This window comes from Lemur catta, chromosome 4 (assembly GCF_020740605.2).
Source record: "Lemur catta isolate mLemCat1 chromosome 4, mLemCat1.pri, whole genome shotgun sequence".
Taxonomy (NCBI): Eukaryota; Metazoa; Chordata; class Mammalia; order Primates; family Lemuridae; genus Lemur; species Lemur catta.
In genome coordinates, this window is record NC_059131.1 from 107,547,285 (window position 1) to 107,563,083 (window position 15,799).

The 15,799-nt window shown below is 41.7% G+C and overlaps 1 protein-coding gene across 2 annotated transcripts in view; it reads right to left on the minus strand.

Annotated features, from left to right (window-relative positions):
- The window catches only part of RBM47 (RNA binding motif protein 47), a 152,786-nt gene that overhangs the window by 21,143 nt on the left and 115,844 nt on the right, over positions 1–15,799 (minus strand). For both annotated transcript variants that reach the window (XM_045550575.1, XM_045550574.1), the window contains exon 2: positions 11,540–11,661. The gene's annotated coding sequence lies outside the window, so the exon portion shown is untranslated. The remainder of the gene's footprint in view (positions 1–11,539; positions 11,662–15,799) is intronic.

Genomic DNA, 15,799 nt, shown 5'->3' on the forward strand with positions numbered 1-15,799 from the left:
TTGGGGTCTTGATCGGCCTCTTACTGTCAAGGCTATCAAGATTGAAAAATGTGTAACATTTTCAAGGGTCCAGGTAAATGTCTCTAGGATATACCACATTATACTTACTTAATTTGGTTGAAACCCTAAACTACTACCACTATACAGCTCTGTCAGATTGAGTCTGTTGTCTAATTGATTTGTCATCACAGGCAAACTGACAGGCTGGGTCACACAAACAACACTTGTGAAACCAGTCTAAGGACCTACCAAAGTATCAAAGTGTCTCATTTAAATTCAGAACCCACTACTTCATGGACACATGAGAACGGATGACAATTTGGTTTTTAAAACTTGGACCGTTCTCAAATGGCATTACTGGTTTCTTCAATAATGTAATAACCCTCACTTAAGGGTCATACTTTTTTTTTTCTTTTTCTTTTTCTTTTTTTTGAGCCAGAGTCTCACTCTGTTACCTGGCCTAGAGTGCCGTGGCGTCAGCCTAGCTCACAGCAACCTCAAACTCCTAGGCTCAAGCGATCCTCCTGCCTCAGCCTCCCGAGTAGCTGGGACTACAGGCATGCGCCACCATGCCCAGCTAATTTTTTCTATATATATTTTAGTTGGCCAGCTAATTTCTTTCTATTGTTAGTAGAGACGGGGTCTTACTCTTGCTCAGGCTTGTCTCGAACTCCTGATCTCCAGTGATCTTCCCGCCTCAGCCTCCCAGAGTGTTAGGATTACAGGCGTGAGCCACCGCCACCTCGCCTGGCCTTTTTCTTTTTTAACGACACATTGTGAGCAATCACTGAAAATGTGCTCTTGGAACACAGTCAATTCACTGGTACTGAAGTCAGCCTCAGTACTTCTATCTACATATACATTCATTCATTCACTCACTCATTCAAACACTAATTGAGCACTTGCTGCATGCCAGGCTGTGGCAGGTCTCTGGGGATACAGTTGGTGACTACTGCACAGACCTTGGAGTTCACAGTCCAACAAGGGTGGACAAACAAGGAGGGAGAGGAGAGATAGCAGAGGAACACCATGAGCAAAGATGAGTATTTGCAAAAATGCTGGAATAGTCCTGAATGGCTGACATGTAGGAGGTGGGTATGGGGCAGAAGAGGAGGCTCAAAAAAAAAAAAAAAAAAAAAAAAAAAAAGATGGAGCCAGATTGTGAAGGGTCTAAATCTCACTCTTTCTGTGGTAGACAATGGAGAGCCATGAAGCCATAGCTGTGTCTAGAAAGAATAGGTTGCGTCCTCAGTGAAAGAATGAATAGCTCTTGCACTAGGGGGTTATTCAGAGGAATATAAACAGTTTCACTAATGTGTTCATGAACTGTTCTGTTAAGCAAGCAGGAGGTGTGAGTAGTGCTTGCAAGGGGATGGGAGACCCGAACCCCAAGAATTAAAGGCACAAAATAAACGTGAAGGTTCTGTTCCTAGCCAAGCTTAGAGTCTGCTAGGTCAAATCCACTGTTTCTTGTAAATGTTCTCCTTTCATAACACATATTGCTACTGCCATTATGTTTTCTAAGTCTTTCTTCTACAAGTAGAATGTAAACTGCAAGAAAGCAGAGTCCATGTCTCTTCTTGGTCACCACAGGGTCCTCAAAGCTTGGCACTTAAAAGACAATACATATTTATGAAATAAATAAATGGATTTTGATTTCCTTCTTAGTAACCTAACCAACAGCAATAAATATTTAGAGATCACTTATTTTTGTGCAAAGCACTGTGCTAGAAACAAGGGCAGCGGGCTGGGGATGGGAACATACAAAGCCACATAAGACTGTTCAACCCTGAGAGGTCACACACATTCTTTCAACAAACCTGTACTGAATGCCCAAACTAGGACACTAGCTTAGTAAAGTGTGCAGGCAACAGCAGACATGGGTCAAAACAGACTGCAAGGAATGAATGATCCAGCTATAACACGTAGGCTGAAAGTCTGCACATTTCTAGTTTAATTATATTCAGAGATAAATGGAAATTATGCAGGAGTAGAAGCTCTACTTAGCCTCTTACACTTAGAACTATGTTATCATATACCACATTACTGCAAATGTAATACCCCATGATGTCGTACAATGAATTAAAATGATGAAGATCAAACTCCAGTTTATTGAGCATCTTTATGAGTGAGGCGTTCTGCTGATTGCCATCATTTAGCACCGTGAGAGAATTTCAGAGGACCCTGTTCCCCCTGCACGTCTAGTATTTCTACAGAAGTGGCTGCAGAGTGCCTCTCACTCACCTGCTAAGAGCAGAGCAGTGCTAAAAGAGAGCAGATGACTTAAACGCAATCCTCCCTAGAGGGACGGAGACGGACTAGAAATAATCTCTCAAAGAGTTTCCTTAATGTATGGTTTAAAAACTCCTGAGTTAAGGACGGCTACCATTTTTTTGAAGGCTTATGTGTACAAGACACCTTATGGACGTTATTTGATTTTTCATGACATTCTATGAGTAGTAGTTAAAAATGTGGGCTCTAGAGCAAGGGGTCAGTGAAGTATAGCCAGTGGGCCAAATCTGACCCTCTGGCTGTTTTCATAAAGTTTTACTGGCACAAAGCCATGCCATATGTTCACATATTGGCTCCGACGGCTTTTCCGCGGCAGCGCAGAGTTGAGGAGTTGCAGCAGAGACCGCGTGGCCCGCAAAGCCTGGGCACGGACTGCTGGGACCTTCCCTAGCAAATGTTTGCCCACCTCTGCTCCAGAGTCACATCTCCTAGGTTGCAGCCCCCAGCTCTTCAACTGTGTAGCTGAATGATGTTGGTAAGTTATTTAAAATCTCAGTTTCTCATTATCCTTATTTGTAAAATGAGAATAGTGGTAATTATAATCACTATCTCAAAGTGTCCCTGTGAGGAATAAGCGAGATAGTCTGTGCCAAGTGCTTAGAACAAAACCAAGTATACAGCAAGGGTCTGATAAAGGAGAGCTTCTATTGACCCTTTTGAAAGAGCAGGAGAGTGAGGCTCAGAGAGGCAGACAACTTGACCAAGGTCAGAGAACTGAAGTGCAGGTCGGTCTGACCACAGAGCCCCAACCTGTCCACCACGTTCCTTCTTCTGTGCTCCTCTCTGGCCTACAGCGGCTCTGGGCACAGCGGGTGTGGGCACGGGGTCTGGACACGGGGTCTGGGCACAGCGGGTCTGGGCACGGGGTCTGGACACGGGGTCTGGGCACAGCGGGTGTGGGCATGGGGTCTGGGCACGGGGTCTGGACACGGGGTCTGGGCACAGCGGGTCTGGACATGGGGTCTGGGCACGGGGTCTGGACACGGGGTCTGGGCACAGCGGGTGTGGGTGGCACAGCGGGTCTGGACACGGGGTCTGGGCACAGCGGGTCTGGGCACGGGGTCTGGACACGGGGTCTGGGCGGCACAGCGGGTCTGGACACGGGGTCTGGACACGGGGTCTGGGCACAGCGGGTCTGGGCACGGGGTCTGGGTGGCACAGTGCAGGGTCTGGGCACAGCGGGTCTGGGCACAGCGGGTCTAGGCACGGGGTCTGGGCACAGCGGGTGTGGGCACGGGGTCTGGGCGGCACAGCGGGTCTGGACACGGGGTCTGGGCAGCACAGCGGGTCTGGGCACAGCGGGTCTGGGCACGGGGTCTGGGTGGCACAGCGCAGGGTCTGGGCACAGCGGGTCTGGGCACAGCGGGTCTAGGCACGGGGTCTGGGCACAGCGGGTGTGGGCACGGGGTCTGGGCGGCACAGCAGGTCTCGACACGGGGTCTGGGCGGCACAGCGGGTCTCGACACGGGGTCTGGGCGGCACAGCGGGTCTGGGCACAGCGGGTCTGGACACGGGGTCTGGGCACGGCCGCCGTCCGCGGGAAGTGGACGCGAGCGCGACCCGCGGGCAGGTGCGAGCCCGCTCCTCTCGGCTTTCAGAGAGTTCTGCCAACTGTCCCCTGGCCTATTTTTGGTACTTTGTAAGGTGGTTAACATATTCAGAGGATATTTTTAGACTTAAAAACCTACCGAATTAAATTCTTTTTTTTTTTTTTTTTTTTTTTTTTGAGACAGAGTCTCACTTTGTTGCCCAGGCTAGAGTGAGTGCCATGGCGTCAGCCTAGCTCACAGCAACCTCAAACTCCTGGGCTCAAGTGATCCTACTGCCTCAGCCCCCCGAGTAGCTGGGACTACAGGCATGCGCCACCATGCCCGGCTAATTTTTTTCTATATATATTTTTAGTTGGCCAGATAATTTATTTCTGTTTTTAGTAGAGACGGGGTCTCGCTCAGGCTGGTCTTGAACTCCTGACCTCGAGCGATCCACCCGCCTCGGCCTCCCAGAGTGCTAGGATTACAGGCGTGAGCCACCGCGCCTGGCCCGAATTAAATTCTTAAGCACAAATGTTGAAGGACTAGAATGGGCATAATCCAGACGTCGGAGCGCAGCGGCTGCACCGTCTGGCCCAGACGCCCGCTTCCCACCTGGCTCCAGCACTGGAGAAGCAAATGCCACCGCACGAGTCACTGTCTCTCCCTGAGCCCCAGTCTCACCATCTATAAAATGCCCATAACGTTATCAGTGACGATGCTGGGAGGATGAAGTAAGACAATGCGTATGTGGGACTTAGAACAGCCCTGGCTGCAGCAGGCGCTCAGCACCCTTTATCATTATTACTGATATTTTGGTTGGTCCAAACAGCAGATATTTTTCAAGGATCTTCTTTCTGTAGACAACTATATAGTCACAAATTATGTGCCTGACAATATAATTTTAAAAAGTAAAATGTATAGAACCTGGGGGAATTTACTCCCAAATTTTTACAAAGAAACTGAAAGGGAATTTATGTAAGTATTACCTTCTATATGTATGTGGGAAGGTGCTTTAAGAAATTGTACACGTGAAATGTGTGATTATAATGATGTTTTTAAAACGAATGATTATGCAAAAAGCTAACACTATATTCTCTTTTGTATTTTTCCAATTGTGTAAGTATTATGTTCTTTTCATCACTACTTAGTATTCTCACGTGAGAGCTTTTTGTCTACCCACTGAATGTGATAGGTCCTAAATATTACCTATTAACTATATTAAAATGATGGATGCAAGCTTAAGAAAGAAACCTAGGCATAATAGTCTCAGAAAAACTTTCTGTGCCAGCATTTGAATATATGAACTGGTAGTTTGATGTCTGATTTTTTTTTTTTATTACAAAAATAATCTTTAATTGCAAAGGGATTCACAATAGAGTTTCTTTAGAGGGGAAATTCTCTGTGTCATTTAGAACATGATTCAAGTTATTAAAAATTGTTATATATGTGTGTATATATTTATCTTTCCTGTACATACCATTGCTATATCACTATATATACCTACAATACCATGTAAAAGTATCAGTCCCATTTTCTTGATGGAGAAACCAAGAAGGATGATTACGGGCTTAGCTCAAAATCACAGTTAGATAATGGTAAATTGGGGATTCTAATTTAGTAAAGATGCCTTATCTTTGGAGTGATATTCTACAATTTAACTTCTTTTGACAGTAGTGTCATTTTATATTCAAAACCAAACCAAACACAGACAGTCCAAATATAGTGTTCAGCTATATGACTTTTTAAAAATTCAAAAATTTGTGCGTAAAGGGTATTTTTCATTTGTTAAATTTCTTTTTTTAATAATTATTTTTTTTTTTTAGAAATGGAGTCTTCCTGTGTTGTCCATGTTGGTCTCAAACTCCTGGCCTTGAGTGATCCTCCTACCTCAGCTCCCCAGGTAGCTGAGACTGCAGGCGCCAGCCACCACGCCCAGCTCATGTTAAATTTCTTGAATGTATGCCAAAACAGATTTAGAAAGTGAATTTTTCCAAATATAAGCTTATGCAGTCTTTACGATGGTTTGTAAATGTTGTTCTTTTCCTCCTAATTTTAAACGATACTGCAAGTAGTAGTCATATAGTAACAGTATAGGCTATTACTACTATGTTATTGTACATGAGTACATGTTCTACATGGTATGTTCCATTATTGCCTTCTGGTGGTATGTCAAATAATAGTGTATAAGAATATCATACGTCTCTTTGTAAGAAAATGGGAAATTGCCTGTCCTGAAACAAAGGCTCTGAAATAGAGTGACACAGTCAAACATTAGCTTCAGTTTTAGGTATGACCTGATTTTATTTGGTTAACATTAGTCATTTCAGTTGCAGCTACGAAACAGTATCTGCTACCAAAGAAAAAACCCAGACCCTGTTTGATATCCTGATGGCCTTGCAGTTCACTGACCAGCATCTCAAGGTAGCAGGTGCAGTGAAATGGCATTTGCTCAGCAACATGCTCGACATTGAATAAGCCAGGGGCTATTCTCTTCCATAAATGCTTAAGTTGAATGCGGTATTTCTGAAGTTAAAAATATTTTCAAATACTATAACAATATTTTATGAAAATGTAACTATAGTACGCTTTTTGTGAGAAAATATTTAAAAAGGAAATGAACTTTCTAGTGGGAGATAACTTAAAGATGACATGCATTAAAGTAAGCCAGAAAATATCTCCCTTTTCATTGACTAAATGGCTAAATGTTGTTCCTCCTTTCTCTAGCTTTCTAGCTTCATTTTTTCCTCTGGTGATATTTGGACTTTCCTATTTTTTTGGTATATTGTGAGGAAGAAAAAGTGATACCTTAATGAATAGGTTCTTCTAGCAAAAGTACAGCTAAGGTTAAACCCTAATACCCAATAGCTGAATTCTTTACTGTAAAATCTTGGAAAAGAAAGAAGGAAACATGAATCTACTGGTGTGAGGAGGTGCCGGGGGGTCCTGGGGCAGGTGTTTGTGAACGTTGCGGCTGTTTGATCAGCTTCATTTGTTTTTAAGTCTTTTTAAAGGACTTTATTAGAAATGGGACCATCTGAGAGAGGTCCTTTAACAACAGAAAAAGTAAAATTCATTTTCTATTCTGAAGTGATTTCAGATATCTTAGGCTATTTCCATTTCCTTCTACACTGTTTGAAATGTCTTAAAAAAATTAAAACAACATGGCTTATACCCTTATTTCATTAGCCATAAATGAAGCTTTTCAAAGGCAGAAGAAACCTTATTCTATCCAGGGAATCTTATTTTATTTGCTATTCAATGTCAAGCACTGAATAAAAGAATGTTTGGAAAAAGGAATGAATGAATGGAAGAATCAATGAATGAGTACAATTGTCTTTTACAAGAAACCCGACAGGACAAAGCTACAAAAAAGAATTTTATTATCAAACATAACTACCACTAAACTGCTCCGGACATGTTTTTCATTGATCCATTCATATAGTAAATTTTGTGGTTTGCCTGCATCCAGAACTGTGGACGATAGTCATACCAAGTATTGCCTGGTGGCATGTCTGCAAAAGGAGCCCATCGGCTAAAGGACAGGCCAGCTTGGGTACAGAAGGAAGCTGGCATTGCTAATACAGAAGCATAGATAATGTCAACTGGGAAAGCCACACCAGCCCCTGCTGGACTATACCGAACGCCAATGTTAATACCCCGAGAGCCTTCTTGGTAAAGCAGGCACTGGTCAGGTGCCTATAAAATTTCCATAACTTTTTTGTTCTTTCAGCTGGTATGCTTAGCTTCTGTTATAGTTATCTCAGGAATTGGATAGAGATTTTTTTTTTTTGCCATGAGGAAATAGGCCCACAAATTAGGCCTGAACATGAAGGCAGTTTTTAATTGCTCTTTTATTTTAAGGTAGTTTGAGAGACTGAGAATTAGAGTGTTTGAGTTCATGCATACTGGAGCTGGACTACTTGAGTTCAATACTACTTAGCAGCTGTGTGACTTTCAAAGGGTGACTTAACCTCCCAAGCCTCAGTTCACTCAACTGGAAAATGGGAATAGTAAAAATAACCATATTTAGGGTTGTTACAGATACGGCATCAGACAATATAAAATGTATTATTATAAACATAGCATCTTAAACAGGGGCACTTAGTAAACACTCATACTAGTTACTGGGATAACTGATCATTAACTTTAATCTACTAATTTAAAGATGGATTCTCTATGTGCTTAATTTTAAATGAGAGATGAAGATTCTCTGATTTAAGCATAGAAAAATCGACTACTGAACGTGGGTGCATTTGCCTTGTGTGGCTGGCGACCTGTGCAAAGACTGAGGAAGGTACTGCCAAGGGGACAGGGTCCCCTTCTCCCTGGAGTGTCTCTGCCCCTGGGCAGCAGTGGGTCTTGATGAGCTGGAAGTAGGTCACAGGTCAGTCTGATCCTGCCCATAATACAGCTACACAAACACAGAAGGACGAAGTCTAAGGTTCTCAGTCCGCTGATGCCACCCGCACACCTCTCCTTCCACGTCGCATGAGCACGCACCGCGCTCGGGAGAGGCATCGCGTGTGCGGACGGGGAAAGCCGGGGACAGGGACGGGGAAAACTGGGGACGCCGCACAAGACAGTCTGGACCCAGTGGGAAACCATCCGCCTACACACACTGCCACCTTTCCTCTGTACTCCCCTTTCCTCTGCCCTGTCTCTCTCTCCCTCCCTCCTTCTCTCTCTCTCTCTTTCCAAAAGAAAAACCTTTTCTTTTTCTTGTTAATTTTTTTTTCCCCTCTCACCTCAAATTCTCATGTAATATCCCTAGTTTTCCAATGTAATCACCCTGGTTAATAAGTACCCCAGAATAACATGTAGGAATGGAGCAGCGATCCTGTTTGATGAGCTGTTTGCTTTAATCCTTGTTTTTATTCAAAAAAGAGAAAGAAAAAAGAAAAGAAACCCAAAACATTTTTTAATGAGTATTCCCCATTTGAACAAAATGCAGCAATATATGGTTTAAAACTAGGAAAGGAAGAGAGTGTGTCAATTAAAAACTACTTAAATGCTAAACTTTTATATAAATAATTTTCGAGGTAGACTTTGCAGATCATTTGGAAAAAACAAAGTTGCTCTATTTACTTCTAAGGAAAGATACTTACAAAAAGGAGAAGGAAGAGAGCGAGGAGAGGAGAACCAGTTTTCCCAGTCTCTATAATTAAACTAGGCAGTTAAAGTTAGTTGGAAATCATTAAAAGTTACTTAGAAAGCAGAACTATATTAATTAAGAAACTCACGAAATATGCACTTAAATTAAGAATGGAAAACAGAAAACACATATCCAGAGTTTTACTGAACCTAGTGTGTTTAAAATGAATGCTCAAGCTCAAGTGTTAGGAAACTTAGGATTTTCTAGGCATATCAAACTCCTGTGACTATTGCTATAATTTAATTGCTGTTCATGTCTCATGTACTCTGTACTTTCATTGTGTGCACTTGGAGTTAATATTTCAATTGAAAAACTAACATACCAGTAAAAACGCCCCTGATTTGAGCTAATCATTTATTCCCAGTCTCACAGAGAAATACTGGATATTCTTTGAGTTAACAAAGTGTGAAATGACTTTAATGCTTCAAGAGAAACATAGTATACCAGTCTTGCAAATTGTTTTCAGAAAGCATGGCCTATCTTATTCCATTCTGCATCAGAAATTTTAATTGGCTCAATTATTTCCTTTCTCCAAATCCCCTTTTATGACAAAGAGAAAACGAGGACCTACAGCAGCCAGCACGGCTGAGGACCTAAACCAGTCCCCGTGAGAACCAAGAGAGGGACGGGCAGGGTCACAGTTGTTTCATAGGTCCTGAAGTCAGATTTTAATGTATTTAACATCAATTTATTCGGAATCTGCACACCTAACTGCCAGTAGCGAGCACTGCGATGCTGAGAGTGTCACTGAGACTCCGGCCACGCGGGGGCGCGGCCGCCGGCAGGGACAGCGCGGGGCGGGCTGTGCGCTCGCAGCCGGGTGCTGGGTGCTGGGGGCCGGTGCTGGGTGCTGGGGGGCGGCTCACACAAAGGGGGTTTCCTCTCCCTTCTCGAGCTTCTGCAAGGAAGTCCAGACAGACCTCCATGTTTTATATTTTAAGTACAGCCAGGTTCTGTGCACAATAAAACAGAACTAGGACAACTGTTTCGGAAACACGGTTAGCACATAATTGCGGCTAACCTAGTTTTGTTTCTTGAAGCAGCATGAAGAGAGATTTATTTCTGTACAAACGATGTTTTTGTCTACCCTAGCCCACAGTTCACAACCACATTTAGTGTGTCCTCTCTCCTTCCCTCTGCTGCCAAATATACGCACCTGCACAGCACACCGCTGCAAGCACACGCGCACACCTGTCCTCTGGCCTAAAACACTGCCTGCCTCTGTGGGGTCTCGCCGGGATTTCTTCCAGCACCTTTGGTCCGAGCTCCTGCTGACCCCGGGGAGCGCCTGCCTGCTGCAACCCGGCCACGGCAGCCCTCAGTTCCCCAAACGCTCCAGCTTCATTTCACCTGTCTGTTGGGAAACCACCTACGCCTCCTCCAGGAAGAAAAATAATTCAGAACAAATTTTGGGTGCAAATATTTGTGTTGCTTGCTTACCCAGCTGACACAGGCCTTTACTGAGACTTGGTGGGAACGAAAAGTACCTCTTTAAAGGAATCCTGGCTTTACCTTACACTAAGTACAAAAATGATCTCAAAAGCGATCAAAGACCTAAATATAAGAGCTTAAACTATAAAACTCTTAGAAGAAAATCTAAAGGGAAAGTTTCACAATATTAGATTTGGCAGTGATTTCCTGGATGACACCAAAAGCTACAGGCAACAAAAGAAAAAATAAATAAATTACACTTCATCAAAATTAAAAACTTTTGTTTATAAAAGGACACTGTCAAGAGAGTAAAAAGACAACCCATAGTGTAGGAGAAAATATTTGCAAATCATATATCAAACAAGGGATTAATATCCAGTCTATATAAAGAACTCTTATAATGACAACAAAAAAAGCAAACAACTCAATTAAAAATGGGCAACCAACTTAGACATTTCCCCAAAGAAGATATATAGATACCCAATAAGAACATGAAAAGATGCTCAACATCATTAATCATTAAGGAAATGCAAATCAAAGCCACAAAGATAAACCACTTCACATGCATTATAATTTAGGCAATTATCAAAAAAATAAAACAAGTGTTAATGAGAATGTGGAGAAATTGAAACCCTTGGGCACTATTGGTCAGAATGTAAAATGGCACAGGCGTGAGGGAAAACAATATGGTGGCACTTAAAAAATATATAATTAAAAAACAGAAATACCACATGAGCCAGCAATTCTACTACTGGGTATATATCCAAAAGAACTGAAAGCAAAACTCAAACAGACATTTGTACACCAATGTTCATAGCAATATTGTTCATAATAACTAAAAAATGCAAAAACCACCATGTCCATTGATGGATGAATGCAATCCATTGGACTGTGGTGAACTGGAGAGTCTGACATGACAGTTATTTTTAGGCTACAAAGATGTAAAGTATACAAAAAAGTAAAGATTTATGTTGTGGGTTCCAAATGACTGGACATGTTGTATACACTGCTAATGCCCTATATGCACACCAGGTACACATTGTCTAAGCAGCAGCTGTCTTAGTTGACAGGAATAAAAATTTATGTTCTTCCTTAAGTGGAAAAGAAAAGAGCCCAGGAGGCGTACTCACCAAAAACTACCAATTTGATTTGTCTGGTCCTTTGTAAGACGTAGAACAAGAGTATATAGGCAAATTCAGGCAGCTTGCTTTGGATTTCTCTGTTCAGTTTTTAGAATGCCCTTTGTGGCAAATCCTAAGGGGTAAAAAAAAAAAAAAAATAATAGAAATGTTTTCTATTTCAATATAATTTTCATATGTGCATTAGAAATTAGAGGGCCATTTTTTCCAGAAAATGAAATGCCATTACTCTAATTACCATGTTCTCTACAAACCAAGAAATGAAAGCTGTCATCCTATTCTAGAAGAAACAGGGAACAGTAATAAGAAAACGGCCAATTTCTTCCATTTGTTGTTTTTCCCTCCTCCTTTTTTAGAGCACGCATGACTTCAAGATGGGCATAATGTTCAGGAAGGAATACAGTTGTAGACTGTATTTTATGCTTATGAACCCACAAAAAGAAGAGGTAGTGCCTTTTATGGAGATGATAATATTTAGCTCACGGGCCTCCCAGCCCATCTGGGGCTTATGCTACACATCACTAACAGTCCGTCACACTCAGCCCACAGATTCCAGAGAGGGTCCCCAAAACCACTGAAACAAGAATTCCAGCTATCCACTACCAATCAGAGTTGGTATGAAAGAGATTTATTAATCTGCCCTAAAATGTACAGTTTAGACTCTTTTGAAGATGTTCTTGGCCTGGAGAGGCCTATGCAAAATATGATTTGGGGTTCCAGGATAATCTTAAAAGTCATGATATAGAAAATATTAAAAAGAAAAGGATTTAAAGTTTAAGACAAAGATATTTCAGATGAGGCATTAAAATATATCCTAAGCACAAAATTATTTTTATTTTACATGTGGAAATATAATCTGTTTGATTTTCTCAACTACTGGAAGTCCTCATCTACCATCCAAATAACTTATAAATGTCCAAATGTGTAAGATTCAATATGGCACAGTGGTTGCAAAACCAGACTGGGAGCTAGAAAGGCTAGTTTTGATTCTAGCCCTGCCATGTCCTGTTCTGTGATTTTAGGCAAATCTTTTCACCATTCTGAGCCAAAGTTTGCTCCCTTTCAAAAAAATACAGGAGTTGGACTATCAGTAGTTTTCAAACTTTTTTTTTCTTTGTTTTTTAGTGGTAACACTTTTTCTTCTACTAAAAATCTAACTAGATGAAGAAACAAATAAAACCAATAAAACAGGAGCTGGTTGAGTGCAGGTAGGGGATGAAGTGGGGAGGTACCTCTAGCTCCATCATTCACTGTGGCCCAGTGGGGACACTATAGGACCTTTAGGATTCCACAGAGCACAACTGGAACCTTCTGAATTAGATGGCCTCTAAAGTCAGTTAAAGCTCAAAATTTTCCTGCCATAACTATCTTCATACTGGAATGACTGGAGCTCAGCGGCATTTGTAACCTTATGAGAATATAAACAATTCTTAAAGCCATGACATAGTTTTAATCCTTATTAGTAACATCAATGATCCCCTAAAAGGAAAAAAAAGCCACACCCTCATATAAATTACAGAGCAATACTCCCATGTTTATTGCAGCATTATTCACAATAGCCAAGAATTGGAATCAACTTAAATGTCCATCAACAGATGAATGGATAAAGAAATTGTGGTACATATACACAAGGAATATCATATAGCCACAAAAAGAATGAAACTCTGCCATTTACAACATGGATGGAACTGGAAAACATTATGTTAAGTATTAATAAAATAAGCCAAGCTCAGAAAGACCAATCTTGCATGTTCTCACTTTATGTGGGAGCTAAATATTAAAAACAATTGATCTCAAGGAGACAGAGAGTAGAATGATGGTTACCAGAGGCTGGGAAGGGTAGCAGGGAGTGGGGGATAAAGTGGGGATGGTTAATGGTGCAAAAATGTTAGTAGTTAGTTAGAGAGAATGAACAATATTTTATAGCACAACAAAGTGACTATAATCAATGATAAGTTAAGGTACACTTTAAAATAACTAAAAGAGTGGAACTGGAATGTTTCTAACACAAAGAAATGATAAATGCCTGAGGTGATGGACACCCCAATTACCCTGATGTGATTAATTCACACTGTGTGCCTGTGCTGAAACAACACATGCACCCTCTAAAGATATGCAACTATTATGTACTCACAATAATTAAAAAGAAAAAAGAAAAAATATATATACAGCAATAGCTGCTAAACTATGTATTACTTAAAGTGTATAGTCACCCAACTCTGTGAAAAGATAATTCCCTAAATGCTGCATCCTGAATGATACCTAATGATCAACATCACAGTGTTTGATAAAAATTATGAAAATGAATGTGCAAATTACAAGAAGGTATGTCATGAAATTAATTATATACTGTCAAGAGAGTAGAATAAAATTTAGACTTCTACATCACTCATTTACTAGCTAAGTGAATCTGGACAAGCTTATTCCACTTTTCTGAGCCACAGTTTTCATGTCCATAAAATGGAGATAATTCTTGGCAGAACTATTGTGGAGAACAGAGAAAATATCCGTAAAGCACCATTCCTGGCACATATTATTTGTGCAGAATTGTGAGTTTTCACTCTTTCTACAATGGTAAAATTTCCCCCTTTAAAATGTAATATCAAGGTAATACACATATAAGCTCCATGAGTTGAAAGCAAATTATTAATACGTAAATGAAACACAGGATTCATGTAGTTTTGTGCTATATCATAAAAAGGGAAAGAAGGATCACTTTTTTTTCCATTGTTTTGTCACCAAAACCTTCAGACAAAACCCACCTGCCATGTTTGTCCTGTGGCTTCACATTCCTCCTGACACGACATTGGGTACCCCAGGGCACTCAGTTTGAGAAGCTGTGTTCTAATGGAAACCCTTGATTTCACTACAGAGGAAACTGTCTCACCAAAGGTCACACAGTAGGTAGGAAATATACTGATAAGATTTGTGGGGCAGTTCCTAGAGAAATGATTGGTTTCCAGACATTAACCGTGTCCATAAACTCATTCCACCATTCCATTCACTCTGTGCACTGTGACACTGTGTCACAGTCACACGGAGACCAAATGGGGAGAGCGCTGCAGATCCCAGTGGAAGGAAAAGCCACACTGAACACAACATTTTCAACATGTGACTCTCACTGCTCATGACTCCCTTTTCAACAGACGGTGAGACTGGAGGGCAAATGTCTGTTGGATGCCCCTGGCAATACCTTAATTTGCCTGCCCTGAGGTTTTTGCCCCGTCTTCTTTCTGCATCTTGTCATACCGTATGTAGTTCTGAAAGCTGTTTCAAATCCATTTTGGGAATGAGGCAGGGCATACATAAATACACGACATTAAGAAATTTATTTTTTCCAAAAAGATGCTCCAGTCTAATATCAAGTCATGTCCTATTTTACTTCTTTCATCATAAACCTAGGCTAAAAATAACTTTCTCACACCTACCCTCCACCAAGGAATGAGAATTCCATTTCTTAAAAACAGATCCTGGCTGGGCACAGTGGCTCATGCCTGTAATCTCAGGATTCTGGGAGGGAGGCCCAGGCAGGAGGATCACTTGAGGCTGGGAGTTTAAGACCTGCCTGGGCAATATAGTGAGACCCTGCCTCTACAAAAAAATAAAACAAGGAAATTAGCTGGGTGTAGTAGTGCACACCTGTAGTCCTAGCTACTTAGGAGGCTGAGGCAGGAGGATCACCTGAGAACAGGAGTTTGAGGCTGCAGTGAGCTCAGATCTCACACTGTACTAGGCAAGAGAATGAGACCCTGTTTCTAAAAACCAGAACAACAATAACAACAAACAACCCAGATCCTTTCTTAAGATAAATCAATCGCTCACACCCAGGGATGCTAACACATGGGCCTAAAGCTGCCGTGAGACCAACAGGATGAGGGCCAGATACCAGAGTTCTAATTCTCATCCTGCCATCTGCATGGTGCGACCAGGGGCATGCCACGTAACCTTCTGGGTCTCAACTTCCTCACCTACGTATGAAGCTGATGTTAATATCTCACGGCAGGTCCCAGCAAGGAGTAAATAAGATACAGCATTTGAAAGCATCTTGTAAACTGCCAACCATCAGCTCCTCCTTGGACACCTGCAGTAGATTCCCAGTTGGCTTCATCCTATCCACTTGGGCCCACTACAATCAATCTAGGTGTCTATGCAGGTAAAGTAACCTTTTAAAAAAATATACAGTTGTAATCCTAGCACTCTGGGAGGCCGAGGCAGGTGGATCGTTTGAGCTCAGGAGTTGGAGACCAGCCTGA